Here is a 19,834-nt window from a genome sequence, read left to right as displayed (position 1 = left end):
CCGAAAGCCCTGATTGGGGGAGGGTAGGAAATGCTTTTGCTTGCTGAATAGATTCGGCTTGAAAAGGGAATCGAAGGGTCGTTACGTACGAGCCTTTGAGCCTTCATAAATTTACGAATGGATGCGTGATTGGTATTTATTATAATACGATTTTTGTCCGTTGCCCCACTCTTTTCCATTTTGAATGTTGTACCGTTTTGTTCGAAATTTGAATGTCATATGAAATATCCGAACGTTTTCCGACATTAATTTATTTTTTACCTAGTTCCTGTGCAATAACGTTGGAAATAAATACATTTTCGACACGCACTGATCATTAACCTATTTGAATTTAATTTCATATACCCTGTACAAAGTTTAAGATGTTGTGCATTAATTACTGAATAACTCTCTATTAATTATTGCGTGTGATGTTAATGTAATTTGCCTCAAATGCCAAACGGTTTTATGAATGAATTAATTTAATAGTCAACGACACTGTTTTTAACATAAATTCGGAAATATTGCATTCGGAAAGTTTAATGTAGCGTTACGAGAAAATTATGATGGAAACATGGAGGACTTCGTAAAGCTAAGATGAAAGTGTTCCAGTTATAGTTTGCTATGACTTATTTGGAAATCATATTACTTCATGTTTTCGTATTAATTTGAAATGGTTTTTATTCACAGACTTATTGGAAAAACTCCCACCAAGTAACCTTGGGTTGGTGACTGAAACTTTGAAATAGATCGGCCTCTCAAAATCGATTTGGCAACATTATGATTTTGCTGTAGTTATGATTTATTTACCGATTTTACTTTACAAAACGAGCCTTTATCACGCAGAGGTGTATGTATTTTACGTATTTCATATCGCGTTATAATTGCGGTTTATTAAACATAACACGTGAGCAATTAGACTCAGTATACACAGAATAAATTGTTTTACACGGGAACGTTTAGAAACATTATTTTGAAACAGTTCAAAGTAACTGGAGTGTAGTACCGAATAGGCTTTCCTTGGTTGGCATTGAATTTTTGGTTAGTAATTTTGCAATGGTTTATAGTTTGTAGTAGTTAAGGCACGGAACCATGAAAATATATGTTCTTTGTGCAACTATGTACAAACTTTCGATACAGTGATAAAACGTGGTTTAGTGCTATTTCATGGTGGCCGTGGTTTACGATTAATTATTTGGTTTTTAGAGCATTGTTTTCTGTTGAAATAATAATGTAGATTTGTTACGGATTTAAATATGTAGTTAACTTGTTTATAAAATCGAGATCGATCACTTTTATATCTAAAAGGTGTAACTAAAAAGAGAGTGTATGACAAGACAAATTTCAGAGTCGGTGCTTGTACTGCTCGTATGTAGTCGCCCATAAAACAAGTAGAAGAAAAGTAAGCCGCTCTGACAAAGTCATATTGAATGATTTTGACTTGGGAAAAGGACGAACATATTATTATATATAATGACCATATTTCCCATAGCTGTTTCATTATTATTTACTTCCTATCGTGAAAATGCTTTTACTTTGTGTTATCTATCTTACACGAATTATAATACTTATGTCATGACTTGCATTTAATTACGAGTTACGACTTGATCAAGATAAATTAAATTCACTATCAATTTCGTTGTAACGACCCACTGTTATACACTAATTTTATGGTCATTTAGGGTCATAATTCAATCTAGTCGAATATCAATTTCGAACAAAGCATATAACAATGAAACTTAAGTGCATGTAATTATAGTTTAAACTAGCTCAATAATAATGCCTTGAATGAACCCGATACTCCGCACGTCACTTCCCTTTTCTACGGTAATGGTTAGGAGAATAATCGTAGTTGCTTACCATGAAGGCCGCGTTTTTTTAGGTCATATGTAAAAAGATTATAATAGTAATTATGTAGTTAATCATAACAAGCCCCGCCCAGTGGTCGTAAGTCTGGCTGTAAACTTTGTCTTAGGTGTGATTTTAATAACTGCTGCTGCAAAGGAGCTGATATGTACCTAATTAATAATGCCAAGTTATAGCCCGGACCAAAGCTTTAAATGATTTTTCTAATTAATTAAAATGTCCGTGATAATGTTGTCATTTATGTTTTTAAGTATTATTGTTGATTTTTAAAGGAACAGTTCAGTCAATGTCCAAACCATAAGGATCATATTTGCTTGACTTGCAGCCAATCCTTATGTTGAGTATATATATGTTACGGTCAAAGTGATAAATGTGAAAATTATGAATAATCGCCGGTTATTATGAATAATCACCGCATGATTTGGTAAATGTGATTAATATGAGGTCATTTATGTGTGTATAAAACTAAATAGGCGGCTTAGGGGTGGCCCAAGGGCCACCCCCGCCGCACCTTAACCTATTTTTCACTTTAAATCAAAACATTATGTTATAGGCATCATGGAAAAGTAATATTATGCAAGAAACATTCCAAACTCATTATGCCAAATTATATTAATATATGATATCAAAACGTTCAAAAGTTTGGCTGTACACGAGCACATACACAAGATGTTGTTCTCTTTTATGAAATTTGTTAGTACTAAGGCTGAATTATTAAATAATCACTGTTAAATGTGATTAATTTATCACTTTTACCGCGACTGTCGGTAAGTATTCATAATAACCGGTTATTATTAATAATTTTCAATTTATCACATTAACCGTAACATATATATTCAGAAAGGAATACTAAAGTGGTCTACGTTCATGCAGTTGTTGTGTGGTGATCGCAATCGCTCTGTGTACGACTAGCCTAATTATGGATGCCACGAAAAAACAATTGCAACCGTTTTTTTTATAGAACTTTTCTATTCATGTTTCATTCATCTAAATTAAGTCGTTTGAGTAAACGACGAGAGGGGAGTAATTTTTATGTCACTTAAAATTTTGTGCAAGTTTAAGTATTAATTCCCGTAAATAGTAAACTAAGTACTTTTTAATCATTTGAATTAAATACAATTTGGATAAAGAAATCAAGTTTACTATAATTATTGTTTAAGGGAAAACAATAAATGATTTTTATTCTTACTATTCGTGGGTTCAATCTAATGCAATAAGAATCAAATTAAGCTGATGACGATGATTATGTGACGATGAAACTGACGATCATTGCCTATCATGATAATTTAAGTGCGCACCCAGAACATAGATACTCGTACATCATGTCGTTATGGGAGCTTAGTATGGTCTACATACATAATGCAGCGAGTATGGCAATATGTAATAATAGACGCGTATTAGCGATGCGCGTCCGCCGCCTCGTGGACATTGACCCAGTATCCTCTGTGAATCTTAAATAGGAGCTTTCGCAAGAGGAAACCAAGGGCCAGCCAGTTTCAGCGCAACCGCTATGCTATGACTAATAACCTCGTATGAACAACGCTGTTAATTACCTACGTTTTGATCTTGCATTTTACATTTATAATACGGGTAAGACTGAACTTTTAACCTTATTCCTCAAACCGTAAGGCGCTGTTAAGAAAAAACGTTTGTCAAGACACCTAGAGATGACGAAGCGTTAGTTACGTGTCTCGTAATCTACGCACATCTGTTCTCTTTCTAATGATTCGTAACAAAAACAGAGCCAGTTTCATAATACACTTTTACTTTTTAAACTTTAAAAACTGGTGTGCGTCCGAATGCCTAGCGGTGAAAGTGTCGCGAACGTTTTGTTTGGCTGGTGACAGTTCACAAATGTCATTTGCGTATGAATGTGTCACTTGCGATTGGCACTTAACGGTTTGAGATGGTAATCTTCGCAGACATGTGTTATGTTTAATCAAGCTGAGAAGTCGAAACTCGAAAGCTTATCTCATTTGGCGATACGATCTTAAAAGTGTCGGTGACAGACGGAAAAGTATCATTATGTGATTGGTGGGCAATTATCGGTTAATCAAAGAACAATCGAAACCGCAGAATGGCGACCGCAGAGGTATTATACCTTAAAGCGCGTTTAGTGCTACTTATAGACTAGATTTGTCCTTCGTTGAGCAGTAAAATCCCTACGCAATAGCGCCATTATGGTATTGTGCAAATATTTCTTTTCTCTGCTCTGTGCGCTACTTATTGTGTCACCTATTATGTGAAAGCATGCCATGTTGCGCTAATGCATTCGTCTCGTTTGGCGTAATGTGATCGATTTGTGGAGCTATACGAATATTGGCTATAAGTGACTCGTCTGGGTAAACGAACAGTGAAATCGTGTAGCAATGTGGATCTGATCAGTAGATAATACATTTAGATTCGGCATGAGTAATTCAGCGATAACCGAGCAGTTGGCGCTACCAATCAATTGACATACTTTGCCAAATTTATGCTTAAAACGAATCAATTTGGGTAGATTTTTAAATAAAATATTTTTAATTAGTTAATCTACCAACTGTCGCTTCACTTCACTTAGTACTCGTATTATAGTTATGCATTTAAGTTTACTGCAAATATGCATTTTATTTGCTCCCATTTTGGTATATCATAGAAATTATGCATCGCCTATATCTGTTACATTATCGAATCAAATTGCTAAAAAAACTCCGTTTATAGTTTTGTAATTAAATGCGTCAATGTTCGTTATCAGCTTAGTAGAGGTAGACGATACCAACATTATTTACAATAATGTTGGCCTCTTCATAACTTTATTGTAGATCTTATCATATTCTCCATTCATTTTGGCGACTTTAAACTTTACTGTAGGTATATCTTTAAGTGCCTTGGTATGTTCTGTAACGGATATAATCATCGAATGGCTGCGTTACACTTAACACTGGACCGTCTTCACTCGGTCACAGTCTACTTGTGGGTAAAACTGCATGCCTAAGATTGCATATTATCCGGATAATTGACTGTTGAATAATCAAACGTTTTTCTTACCAACGCAATTCTGTGTAATTTTAATTGTTGGTGTTGTTAGGGTGTATGTGATGCAATATAACACGTTTTATGACGTGAATTTACCTAAAAATGCATACATACTAGCAATATGTATTTATGTATGAGTAAATTAGTTGGAATGTTTGTTGTTTTTTAGGCTAAAACTACTAAACAAAACCTTTAAAGGCTAACGCCACAGCCGTAGGCATTACTTAGGACGAGTAGTTGCACCACCTAACTTTGACCGTAACTATAACGATAACCGGTCTTTTTTGTATAGAGTTTGACAGATTTTGATGTTTTTCAAAGTTAAAGTAAGATGGTGCAACCCAGCCTTAGTGTTATATCAAATGAATGTAGTAGATTCGCATACCTATGTGTTTTAATTCTCAGTATTACGGTCGTAAAAGCGCTTTTTAAAAGTCTATTTGCAGAAACAAATGACTTTTATGCACAATTTTTGGAAAACCAAACCCTTAATCTACTCTAAGATCATTGGGCCAACAATTATTGAACAATCAGACACATAAATCTAATTGCATCAGTTCATTTAGTTTAACGTAGACTCGAATAGCCGTAAAAGGATTTTACAGTAGCAATTTAGAGAATCGACGCAGAGGGCCGGCCAAACAGACACCTGTGACACCTAGCGACGGCAATATTAAGCCTGCACCGAAGATGTAGAGAAGAGAGAGAGAGAAACTCTCGTTTTTTACAAAATCACAGTAATTACTTAACCAATTTGATAGTAGGCACCATCTATCAATAAGGGATGTGACACATCAGTCAATGGATATACCTATACTTTTTATTGTGTCAGAACGTTTTTTATACAGTTTGTAATACCCACGTTTGACGTCATTTGTAAGTTTAGCTTTTAAAGGTTATTATTGATTTAAAATCCATTATCTATAGACACCAATACAAATAATACATAAAATGTAACTGACTTTAAGTCCATATTATAGATACATAGCAGTAATTCTGCGCGAAAATACATATTTTGATAGGTAAATGTAATCTAATGACAAGGTTACAATTTAACCAGCATATTGGCAACATAATTATACTGCATTATCTATGTTAGTGCCCTAACATTCCTAATATAGCTTTGTAAGTGATATTATTATCTTGTCCGTTGGCCTTCTGAATAGTATATGATCCAGACTAAAAGCTGCTTCCGCTAAAAGCTTACAATGTATGCAGTTTGAAATGTCATAGGTACTTAATGCTTAATAGATTAATTGATATACTTATCTTATTATAGTGCAATAAAAAGAGACAATACGGATATGAATTATTCAAAAAGGCAGTCATCCAGAGACCACATACATAGGTATTTAGAGTAGAGAAATCTCAGATGGTACTAGGGTGATTGCTATAGTAATTGGCCTATACATAGTTATTGGCATATTGGATTGTTACCTACTGTAAGAGACAAAAATATTTACTACATTGGACTGCGTATTGCTCAGAAAAAATATTTGTCTCTTTTCCTCTCTTAATAACTTCCATTAGGCTTGTTTCTTTTCATTTTAGGCAAGTTGGCCAATAACTATGTATTGGCTAATTACTATAGCGATCACCCTAGTAAGATTTCCACTGAAAGTTGAGTGAATTTTAATCTGGCATAAGGATTTAATAGATGATTAAAAAAGCGTTAGACACTGGCCGCATACAAAAACTAACAAGAAAAAAAAACTAAATTCATGAAAAAATCTGCTCATGCTGAGAAACAGCTGCACTTTATTGTACCCCAGTACAAAATGTTGTAGCTGTTGCAAAATTTAAAATAAGAACAAAACATGGTACACACTAACTTCTGCTCTGTTGAAAAAGTTCCGGCGGCATAAAGCCGAACTACCATAATGACGTGACGCAAAGAGGCCTTTACTGTGGAAATGTTGTCGCGCTCTATTTTGTTTGACTTCTATTCATGACTTAGTTATTTAAAGGATACGTACCCATATACACGCTAGCCTTGGGGGTTTCGTCATATGCGCTCGGCTTAAAAAGTTACAGTGTTTTAGTAATTTTGAATGCATGAACATTTTAAATGAAAGAGGCTAATAGGCGTTCCTTAATGTTTGTTTTGCGCGTGCGCTTGTTTAGAATAGATTTTGTTTGGTTTGCCAAGGAGAACATTTAACAACCATCTGAATAATATTCCAAAACTTGTTTGTGAAGACCTAATTGCAATTTTGTTGAGGCATATCCAGTAGTGGATGTAGTTTCGATTACTTGACCTCTGAAATATGTAAACCTGCTTAATATGAAAATAGTGACTATATTTTGTGGATATAAGCTATGATTTTTAGTTTTAACATGGAGAGTTTATCAGGTCTAATCCTGTCTAATCCTTTCAAGGTTTAAAAACCACATCCTGCGACATAAGTATTATATTAATTGCATATTACTCTATGACTCACTCACTATGATGCACATAGAGTATGTGACAAAGTAGGTATACATTTACGGATCCAGTAGAGGATATGGTGCATGCAAGCAATTACGGGTAAGTTAATTAAACTTCATTTTAATTATAGTTCAGTTATCTGCATGCAAGTGGTTAATAACAAATTGATCGCGCTAACTAATGTGTCATTGGCAAGCACATTTAAGTTAATCCTACTAATATTATAATGCTAAAGGATGTATGTTTGTTACTCTTTCACGCAAAAATACTGAACGAAAATTGATGAAACTTTACAGTATTATTGTTTATACATCAGAATATAGGCTATAATGTATAATGACCAGTGACAAATTAAATTGCACGCGGCCGAAGTCGTGGGCAAAAGCTAGTATTGCTAGTATCGAATATTTTGAAAGCACATTCGAGTACGTATTTATTATCCAGCCGTTCCTACAGACGTTAGAGTAGATTTGTGAGTTTCACATTTTGGTAATAACACATAAATCATTCAAACCCATAAAAGGCTCCTGGCTTTCAGAAAAAAATGTAAGTAACGGACGAGAGCTCACGGAGAATATAAAAATCCGGCATTAAGTACGAATATGTAGAAATATTAAATAAAGCAGCTTGTTCACCGTATTAGGTGCTTGTACTCCTACGGCGGGTTTCGCAAAAATGTGTTCGTACGAAAGGCACTGCCGAGTTTAGGGAAAAACATTAATTTACATAAATTAAATAAAGACAGTTTTCTTTGAAAGCTGGAAATTTTCTCTGGCATTACTCGTTTTGCGATGTATTTTTAAGAATCTTAGTCAAAATTTATTGCGGTTTAAGAAACAATCAGTTTCTAATAACATAATATGTATTAGTCAAAATATTGTTGAACAATATTGGGGAGTTAGATTATTTCTACCTTTCGTTTCGATTTATTCGTATAACTATGTTATACAGGGTGTATTTAAGAGATGGGTAGGCAAAAAATTGAGTGGAGATAGACCGACAATAATTACTATTTTAGGTATTTAGGAGTAAATATAAATATTAGGTATTATTGTTTGTAAAACTATAAAGAGTCCCGGGCATGCTCTTAAATCTTTGTTTCTACGAATATCGCACGCCCCGCGTAAGCCCCCATAGAAATGTGGATATGTTCTAAGTCTCTCCAGTACTACGAAAATAGTGTGTCGTATTGGGAATTGAAAAGGATTTATGAATAAAAATCGTTCGGCGTTCATTTCTCGGAATATCGAATACGAAACACTAATTTGAGTTCACTCAAGTTTTTGCTCTATACACCCTGTATAAAATACTAGCATGCCTGTCTTTTTCGCATACTACGGCGGTGGCAATAAAAATGATATACCTATGAAGTTCAACGTGTAATTTGGTTTCCAAAGTGAAATTTTCGTTTGAATTTGAACCTTACTCTCATAGCTATAAGGAAGTACATTTGTTTTACTAATAAGTTGTACGTTTCACGAAGTTGTGCCGAACGCCCATTAGGTGATATAATGATGCCAGAAGCAATATAGTGCACACATTAAGATGTGATGTGCATCACATAAATTTGCGTAGATAAGATACTCTATGCAGTTGAAATTCAGTATATTTTAGCATAATGTAATTTTACTGAATGGCTTTAATGACTTTATTTGCATACGTCTAGTCTTTCTTATTATGTAACGAATGAAAGAGTTAAACGATGAAACTTTTCTATTTTGTTTGATGGATGTTTTTTGTCGTTGATTTTGATTAATATTTTAATTACTTTAGCAATAAACTACATGAATTTATTGTATTTTGTGAATATAGTTTAAATTCACTGTCTAGCTTTCTACTTATTTTTTTGCATTGCTACTTCTCGAGTTCTCGAGAAAGGATTATTGAATTTTATGTTAATCTCATCATCTTTTATCTTTTTTGCAAAGTCAGACAAAACGTATTACAATAAAAAATAAAGGAGGAACTACATACCTTACTCATCAGGTTTTTGCAACATCAATTAATATTATGCAATACCTCTAATATAAATCAATTACAGAACTCCTCGTTTTGTTTCATATCAGTTCGTGGTCGTGACTTTATTAATTCAAAATGTTATCGCAATCTCCAGTGAAAATACCAGTAATGGCCGCTAGTAATAAAAGTTAATATTTTCTCTCAAAATAGAGACGCGGTGCAGTTTCAAAGGGTCGGACAAAAATAATGATAAATGGAATCCACATTCCAATTCCATTTTCATTTCTGAAATCATTTTGGAATGTTTAAATGCTTCGATATTATTATGATTACGTTATGTGTAACTTTTGTTTATGACCTGGTGAATTTGGTTACGTGTTGTAAAGAGTTATAATAAGAGTGAAGTAGCCTTTTCTACTCATTCAGACAAATATTATACAGAATTATAATATTGGTGCTGGGGAATTCAAGCTTCAAGTCAGATTACTTTAGAAATGCTAGTGGTTGGGCGCTTCCAATTTTAATTGTGCATTTGCTCCTACTTAATAAAGTAAAATAGGAAAGAGGAAAAAACAACAAAAACACACATTATACGGACATATTTTCGCAACATTGATATTTGTCCGACTTCCTTGACGTCAGCGAGATCAAAAAAATCCTTTATTATATTTTGTTTTGCACCTACTCTATGGCCCTTGGGATCGGAATTCATTTCTCGTCGCTGTCAGTCAGCGTTGTACAGTGCGGGATAGATTTAGATGTACGGGACTCGATGGGAAGACGTGGTCAGTGCGGTATCTCGCTCCTTAATTTCCCCCGGGACCCTGCGTTCCAGTCTACGACAAATCGAACGGGTCCGTTCTGTACACATGTCATAGGGCACGCGATCAGATTACTTTTACAAACAGCATTAGACGCCGCAAGTAAAAGCTTCCGACGCATTAATGGACGGCTTTATGAAAGGGCTTTGTCACGTCAAATCTGAGTTGTTTGATTTCGGAATGAAGTGAGTTTCCTGTGACTTTGTAAGAGAAAAGTATCCCCCATTTTTCGTTCCAAATAAAAGAGTTATGGCTTAATAGCCGAGAAACTAATTCTCAAGAGCATTTTTAAGCCTAGGCAGACCACCAACTATTAGTCGGCCGATAGTTGGGCCCGATTTTAATTTGTATGAAAATCAAATCGGTGTAATGTGCCCACTTCCATACGTCATGTCCATTATTGATTAATAGCCCGACCCAACTATCGACCGAAGAAATATTGGGAGTCTGCGCCTAGGCTAGATTAGATAGATAGATTCATAAATCAGATAGATTTCAAAATTGAATGTTTGGTAAGAGCGTGATCCTATTTTACTTGTATTGCCAATATAGAGAGAAGTTTTCCTACATTGACGATGTTCTTCAGTCGACAATTGAAATTACGGTCTGACCGTAATGGTAAATTACGGTGTTTCCTTCATCCTTAGCCTTGGGGAAAATTGTAATAGGAAGCGAACTCGGTCAATACAAATAACAACATCATTAGCGATATGCTATCACATGCCAACCGCTCTTGTTATTATCAACATGTCACGGGCCATATTAAGTTTCTAAACAATATTAGCACGAATACGTGAAAGCTTCCGTTGTTCGGATGACCCCTCATTTGTTCGTTGACAATATATTTTGTAGGGTAGTCCTAAAATCTGATCTTCTAGTATCAGGTTTCTTTTGTATTTATATACAGGGTGTTAGGTAAATGGGTATATGAGCCGACACTAGCCCATGTTAACATGGTCATTTAAATGGTATGGTGAAGTCAGAAAATTTATATCTTCATTTTAATTATTTTATTTTTCATACAAATCGGATTTTATAAAATTAATTTTGTATGAAAATTAAAAAAATTTAAATGATGATATCAAATTTCTGACTTCACCATACCATTTATATGACCATGTTAACATGGGCTAGTGTCGGCTCATATACCCATTTACCTAACACCCTGTATATAATTAAGGTTACAAATATGGATCTTTCATGTGAGATAAATCTATATTTATACATACATTTATTGGGTAGTTGAAAGTAAAAGTAAGTAATAGTGACTGAGTTTCTTGCGCTGCTTCTCAGCACTGGCCCATTTGTTGTCCCGAAGCAGTGGTAGAGTTAAACTTCAACCTTTAAAGTAATATTCGGACGTGTAAAAGAGCTTTTCATAAATCTACTTGCAAAATAAATGAATTTGAATTTGTAGACTTACCTAATGTAAAACTAACCTACGACCTCAAACTATCCGGAAGACCATCAAAATAATATAAAACGTAGTTTAAGCATTTTATGTATTAATTATGCAAACACTGCGTAACTCATTATGTAATTATAAGCTCTATCAAGAACTTATAAAAGCTGTACAAACAAAGAAAAAGTTTATGGGGAGTAGAAATTCTTTCAGGATTCGTCCTCGAATACTTTCGGAACGGAGATGGCGGGCGTTTAGCAAATGCCTAGCCTTTTAGTGTCGTCTTCCCAACTATTAAGCGGGATAAGTCGCTAAGCTGTCTTTGTGAATTAATTTACTTAATCGAGTCTTTATAGTTAGTAATAACCATCTTTGTATCCTCTTGGTCTGTAATACTACAATAACAGTTCATTGATATTCATTAAGAGAAGCAAAAATCTTCCGTTGTCCCTTTTTTCGAGCTCTGTAAGACCTAAAAAAAAATACGTCTCTCTGTCTGTCTACCAAGATAGTATGGAAAAACAAAGTTCTTGCCAGCACGCACCTAAACATTTAAGCATAATTATTGTAATATAAATAGTAGTAAAACTTAGTAATATTGGTACTTGGCAAATACTTAACAAAATTCAATAAAATAAATTATCTATTTACACGATTAAATTCCACTCAATGTTAATAATGCACAGAAGGTAGTTATTATACCTTTAAGCAGACACAAATTAAGGTTGTTACCTAAATGAAAACGTGAGCACTTGATCGATAGCATTTAAAACAATGTAACAATTAACGAGGGCTAATATAAACAGACATAACGCTTGCGTAATGCGCAGACCGCTAAGGGCAACTGCAGACGTGCTAGTGTTAGCATCGGCGATCAGCGATTTTGCGACTGCATCGATGCAGTATCGCTATTTCGCAACTTCATGCTTTCGGACGCGGTATTGGGATCGCGCATTTTAGCCACTGCTGCTGCGTCAAACTTCCAAAAAGCGACTCAATCGCCGCGTTTGTCATTTTAAGAGTAGGAGCACACCGTTGATTTTTCTTCGGCCGATAGTTTAGTCGTAGATATTTATGGGAGTGCGCACACTACGCCGATTCGATTTGGCCGATTCTTCATACAAATTATAATCGGGCACAACTATCGGCCAACTAAAAATCAACGGTGTGCGCCTACTCTTAAGTGTGCGGTGTGGAATGTGTGGTCGCTGCATTCAGGTTTTGAAAAGCGGCTAAATCGCCGATCGCCGATGCTAAAAGTCGATTGTGTGTCGTGGCTCTAATACAGCACGAACGATTACAATCACATTACATTACCCGCTTGCAAAAACTTACGTGTGCATGCATGATGAATAAAATAACATTACATTAAATCATAATTGCCTAGTTTTACGACACATCATTTGTATGCGACGAGACTTTATTACTTGTTAGAATGCTTAGTTTTATCTTAGAGGTTTAATTAATAAGAAAAAGAACTAATATAAATAATTGAAATTAGATAGGCCTATTACTCGTATTCAGTGAAAATCTTCTTTCACAAATCCGAATACTTTGAAAATATGTGCGCCTGGCAAACGTCGAATTCTCCAAAAACTTTTCAACCCTCATCTGAATTGTCTCAAATTCACCCTTATAGGGGGGCGACGTTTTTAGTTAATCGAGGAAAATTTCCTCGGAATTCCTTTTCTAAATTCTCACTGGTCTATATTTTTTGGCATTTAAGAGTTGCATATCCAACTAATTGCTGTGCGTGGTCAGAGAGAGAACAAGTATAAGAACTCTTTTATTGGAATATAAAAGTTCTTTATATGCTTAAAAATATCGTAAGGGAACCGCGAAAATACTTTTGTAAGCAAAATTATGGCCTTAACGGCTTTGATCCGGTCCATGCACACAGTATAGTTTCGCTAAGAACTAAAAAACTTCAATTTGCCATTGCTTGACAAAATGTTCTGTGCTCAGCGTTCTTTGAACATGAAAGGGGAGAAATATTTTTCTTTAGTTAAAAGGGTATTCTTTGTAATATTATATTTTGGAAGCGTGCACAAAAATATCGTTCGCTTTGATGTGCTTTGCCTTGCCAAGTTCTTGTACGCTATTTCGTTTCATTATCATTTTAATTTGGGTGGAACCATAAAAAGACTTGCATACTAAAAACCGCATAATATGCGTCCTCTCTAACAAATAAAAACCGTGTTTCATGGAAATTAAAATTTCACTGTTATAATGAGCATCACCTATGCAGCTTAAAAACGAGATACACTTTAATTCACCGAGCAAAAAAACTCCATTCCTCATAAACCTGTAGTAATGAGGACAGCACGTTTATATTAAACATTTTGCACGGCAGAGCTTTAAGCTTTGGCGAACACGTGTCGTGCTTAGCCCCGTTAAATCCGTTATCGACAACGACTCTCAAAGGATTTAATTTCCTGCCAGCGAAATGAAAATCGATTAGTTTGATTTCCGTGGCGCCGGTCCGATAGTTCCCGCTCAGCCGAATTTAATAAGACATGCTCTTCTAAGTGGGGCAGGTAGGGGCCACTTACGTTCGATGGTCCACTTCTATTTAGTGGAAATACGTGATGTGCTGTACTGGAAAACTGCTCGTACAGATAGCACATAGAGCTTATGACTCTCAGACATCTTATTATGTACTGGTAATATAAGCTAGTTTGTAACAAACGTTTTTGTAGACTGTAACTGTTGGCGCTTCTCGGGTCCTCGGGCTTCATCGACATCGATCGGCCATCATCGGCTCCGCGCGAGGCGCCGGCACACTCCGTACGCGCCCGACGCCCACTCAGCCTCACGACCGTCACCGGTGTCAGACGCGGCCCTCCCACGTAGGCGCGAATTAGCGATATATTTATAATCATTACACCTATGAAATACAGTCCGCCTTTAATTTATATCTAACGTCTAGTAAGACCCTAACAGTAACAATGCTTCTAGTGTCCTAATTTTTTTAACAAAAAAAAATTGAACCGTGAATTTTTAGATCTTACAAAAACAAAATGACACCAAAAGTAAATCCAAAAATCACGGACTCATCGATCCGAAAGTATATCCACAATAATTTACTCACCAAAGACGACGTGGCTCTGTCCTTCTGAAACAAACAAATGAGTAACTTTTAATTAAAATCCTTCATTCCAAACTTTATGATTGTTCTTAATAATGAATTAGAAACTTGGGATTCGAATTTGCGCCTCATTTCGCTGCTTGCTATAGTAACTATATCTATATAAACTGTCTACGCCACGAGGGATCGGTAGCAACGAAATCACTTAGTATAAAGTTATAGGAAAGTAATTTTCTATTATAGTTTACGTAGGGCTGACAGACCGCCGTAGGGCGTCGTGGGGCTAACTGCCCTGCGTTTCGAAATATCATAAATGACTTATTTTATATGTAGAGCGAAGTTATTTAAAATAGGGTTGGCCCTTCTACGAAGAGGGATATCTTTCGAGGATGATGACAGAAATGAATGCTTTGATGTTGTCACATATTTGTGACATAAGCGTTTGTGCGTGATACATATGATATTATGAAGGAATGTTTAAAATACGTTCTGACTTTGTTAGAAAAAAATAATACGGAAAGGAAAGTTAGGTAAAACTTACTCTAAAGATAAGGTGGATCAATTTTTGTTATTTTCAAACTAACTAAACATAAAGTCGGTTAAAAATAGGAGAGCTTTTGTATGTTTGATGGTTTTGCAAAATCCAGTTACTTGATACGATAAATACGATAATGTTATTGTTTATGGAATAAATTACTATGACTATGAAATATGCAACTAAAAGTGAAATAAATAAAACTAATGATAGGCACATTAGATAATTTGTTTGATTCAATGATTGAAAATTATTTTAATTAAATTTTCCAATTTAAACGAATGCTATTCAGAAGAAAATGTAGAAAAGCCATTTTATTTAGGGTACGTTAGAAGCCCTTCATCCCATTGACGGTAAATCTGTTTCTTTATTGGTTGTCTCCTTAACCACTGTAAACCGCTTATACCCACTAATATCCAGTTTCAACAACCTTCAGGGCTCCTCATTAAATGACTTTTTTGAAAGGGAGTTAGCATGTTGTTGAACATTTAAATGAGATATTTAATAGGGTCTTTAGATATTTTATTGGTCGGTCCTCGATTTGAAAATAAAGGACATTTCGTTAATGAGGTAAAAAGGTTATATTACACTATCAATGTCAGTCGCAGATAATTTGTTTTTCAAATTGATCTGTCATTTGTTATTTTACTAGTTGATGGGGTTCGTTTGAGTGAGATTTGATTTGTCACAAACGGATTGTAAATATCTTTTAGGTATTCTAAGCACACTGCCGGCGGCTACGCGGTCAGCTGATTCATTTCTCATTTTTCATTTTGAGAATTAACTTAGATGATTATATCATCGTTACAAAGCCGACACGCATCGGCAATTAGGTGTGTAGAGCCGTTTGTGCCTAACATTTGAAATCGAGAAGTGCTCTTTGAAATCAATATAAGTTTTTAAGAATCTCGTAGTCCTTTCTACAACAATTACGCAAGTCTCTCTATCCCCTGGATATTTAACTGCCGAATTTTAATCTTAAAAAATGATATTTCAAGGTTCAACTTTTTGTCCTCTAGTGCCATAATATATGTACATTTTTTTTTATTTTAGTGTGATAAAAGATAACAAAAATATTAAAACCTGAGTAATGGTACCAGAAACAAGCAGCTAGCATTTAGCTGTACTACCTGTTAAAATGTTTGTAAATCAAGGCAGCTAGAGGAAATACAGTAAAAGCCAGGGTTTAACTAAATCTCGGCTGACAAGTTTATGCACGAGGCTCATAGCTATCTCAGACGGATTTGGCTAAAATTTGCTTTGAAATTCATAATGGAAATGATATTTTGGTGATTTAAGATACGGAATATTTTATTTTGTAATAAACAGACGGACAAAATTTTGGTTTAGACCTAAAATTTGAGCTAATTTTGAATAAATAAGTACAAGTAGCAAGAAAGCGAATGCAGACATCATTGGGGGAGGCAGGGAGGTAGCAGGCCTTTGTTCAACAGTAGACGTCCTAATGCTGAAATGATGGTGATAATGTAGATTTGATGTAGGTGGTGATAAAGTGTCCTTTTATTGCAAAAAAAAAAACTTGAAGGAGGTAAAATAAATGTTGGGAATGTTGAGAGTTTGAATGAGGATCCAATATTTTTTCAAGTTACAAAAATATAATTTTACATTCAAAGAGTCATTATAAAAAAATGAAATAAAATCTGTAAAAAGTTTTTAGTGAGACTATTTCTATGGACGGCAAACATAATACCATGTTTGCTTACAAGTGTTCTGTAGAAGTAAGATAAGGTATTCGCCTCCAACCATTATTTATTATACGCAATTTCCCTAGACGACTGTAATTTTCTAGCATTTCAATAAAATGTCTGACACCCAATTACCACGTCTAAGGAAAATCATTTAGCATGTACAGGCGTACAACAATCTGAAAATGTTTGATTGATTGTAAACCTTACTTTTAGGACATAAAACTCAAAATAAAATTGTCATTTTATGGTACGTTGATCTACATCGTTTGTACTAACTTAAATTAGTTTAAAATTAGTATAGTAGGTACCTACTATAATTGGCTAAAGTAAATCTCTTGAGTTTCGCTCATTGAAATTTAAATGAATTTAAATACCGTAGGTTTGAAAGTTTTAAACAATTCTTAATTACATTTAGGAAAGATACAATTTTCCAATGAAAGAACACTGTGTAGTGTACATAGAAAGTATATGAAATCGATCTGATTGAACCATGTTAGACCGTAAATTCAAGTCGTAAAACGATGTTGTTAAAGAACTATAGGATGATTAAACAGGAAATATATTCTTAGGTCTTGTTCCCACGGCTATCCAGTTTTGCGGGATTCAGTAAAGCAGTATCCTGCAAAACTGGACTGTCGTGTTAACACATATGTAGGCTGGGTTGCACCATCTTACTTTAATTTTAACAAACGTCAAAAATCTGTCATACTCGGTTATCGTTATTGTTACGGTTAAAGTTAGGTGGTGCAACTCAGCCATAGTGTTTGCAATTCGAATTACTTACATTCGAATGGACGGAATAGGAATCACTCTTCGTTTTTTGCGGGACACTGAAAACGTGATGTTCGTTCGAAATTATTAAACGGGATCCTGCAAAAAACAGTTTAAAAACGAGATGTGTCCGTGGGAACAAACCTTATGATGATTAAACAGAAGTTATACTCGTACATTATAGAATTACCATCTCGTTGTGGTACCCTACTATACCCATTCATCTTAATTGAGGATAACTCGTTCCAGCTTATAAATAAAGATGATTAAAACTATGTTTTTTGTACCTATTGTTTCTAGGAGTGTGGGTTGAAATCTTTGAGCTAACAAAAACAGTCTTACCTAACGTGACATGGCATCATCTTTGATGTAATCCTCATAAAAAAATGTATGGATTGTATGGAACACCTACCACGGTTATTTTTTATCGACATTTATGTATCATTAAACATCGTCTGTATGTGCCTTATCTGATGGTTTGTTAATAGGATTAGAAACATATTTGTTGATTCAAAATGCACGGTTATGTTCGATGTTACTTATCTTTTCTGTACATACTAGCAAATGTTATTAAACGATGATAACTATTTGAAGTGACGACCACGAGCCGGAAGACGTAGCGTGGACAGTAGGGTGTCCCGAAATATCTTTTTTTATATTTTCGCTACACAATACCCCTCAAAAGTTGCGTCATAAGATGTAGATTACCGTAAAAATAATTAAAAAAATATAAAATAATATCTCAAGGGCTCTACCGGCATTTTTATGTCACAAAAAATCACTTAATCAGCCCTTCACTGTTTGTCATCTATTACATTTTTTTCACAATTATTTCATTTTATTTTGTAGTTACGGTGGTGGGGGAACACTAAGATATGATTTGCAGGCAATGACAGACTGTTTCCAGTGAGGAATAGGTTTGGTTCAAACTCGCAGAATTCATATTTTGACTTGTTTTTCTCAAATTTTCTACTTCTTCGGCGAGGCTGTTGGTATTATTTCTTTTGAGGTTTTATTGCTGTAAAGTATCGCATCGTACTTTTTTGTCATAATATTAGATAGTATTATCATAAATTTAACAAAAAAATTGCAATTAAATGGGAGTAGTATACTTTTTGATTTTTTTCAGGTAAAAAATACCTAGCCAAAAATCTATAAAATATTATAATGAAACTGACTACTTATTGACATGTTAAATAGTTTTAGCATACAATTAAATATAAATAACAGTTTTGTACGCTACATACACTTTCTAGCTGAAGTTTTTGTTCTGAACGCAGTTTTTTATCAATGGTGAACTTCAACGGAAGTAAACATATATTTTTAGTTATGAGACGTATACGTGTTATATATCAAATTAAAGGCAATTTAATACACTTCTTTGGCTCGTGTAAAATTTTTAGTAGAGTATAAGACATTTTGTAAAAAAATTATTTAAAAAGTAGTATCACCACAATGTAAAATTTTTCCATTTTCCTTTAATTACTAACTAAAGGTTGATTATATCGATACAATTTATACCACAAAATATCAAGCGCACACGTAGAGCTTTCATTAAATCAAAAAATAATGAAATCAGACTAATGGTTTTCAAGTTATGGTTGATTTTCTAAAATTGGCTGCCATTTCTGTTAGCTACCACTTAGAGATGCCAATCATTGTTTTATAATAGCGCAATAAAATTATTAACCTGCTGTGAGAAGGGAATTGAGTATCCCCAAATTATATCGATATCTTGGCTGACCCATGGATTAATTAGGAATACATTTCTAATTAATCCATCTACAAGCTCCCCATTTAGCTCATATCTTTAATGAATGTATTAACGAAGGTCAGTTCCCTACCCTGATGAAACATAGTAAAATCATACCATTATTTAAAGCAGGAGACAAAAGTGACCCATCCAACTTTAGACCTATATCGATACTACCTGCGCTCAGTAAAATATTTGAAAAAAATATTTTCAATCAACTACTGTCTCATTTTAACTTAAATAAACTGTTTCATGAAAAACAATATGGGTTCACAAAAGGGAAAAGTACGACCGATGCAGGGGTTGCTCTTATCAAACACATTTTCGATGCTTGGCAGGAGAAAAAGGATGCTATTGGTGTATTTTGTGACTTATCGAAGGCGTTTGACTGTGTTGATCATCAAACTCTGTTATTTAAGCTAGAACATTATGGCGTATCAGGCAAGGCCTTAAGCCTATTACACTCTTACCTCTCAGACAGATTACAAAAAGTAAATATTCACGGAAC

The 19,834-nt window shown here is 34.5% G+C and overlaps 1 protein-coding gene across 3 annotated transcripts in view; it reads right to left on the bottom strand.

Annotated features, from left to right (window-relative positions):
- The window catches only part of LOC135073102 (uncharacterized), a 161,889-nt gene that overhangs the window by 98,484 nt on the left and 43,571 nt on the right, over positions 1-19,834 (bottom strand). For 2 of the 3 annotated variants that reach the window (XM_063967138.1, XM_063967140.1), the window contains exon 3: positions 14,562-14,585. The gene's annotated coding sequence lies outside the window, so the exon portion shown is untranslated. The remainder of the gene's footprint in view (positions 1-14,561; positions 14,586-19,834) is intronic. The other variant, XM_063967139.1, reaches the window with a different exon arrangement.

The sequence above is a fragment of the Ostrinia nubilalis genome, chromosome 7 (genome assembly GCF_963855985.1).
Source record: "Ostrinia nubilalis chromosome 7, ilOstNubi1.1, whole genome shotgun sequence".
Taxonomy (NCBI): domain Eukaryota; kingdom Metazoa; phylum Arthropoda; class Insecta; order Lepidoptera; family Crambidae; genus Ostrinia; species Ostrinia nubilalis.
This window is presented reverse-complemented; position numbering and strand designations above follow the sequence as displayed.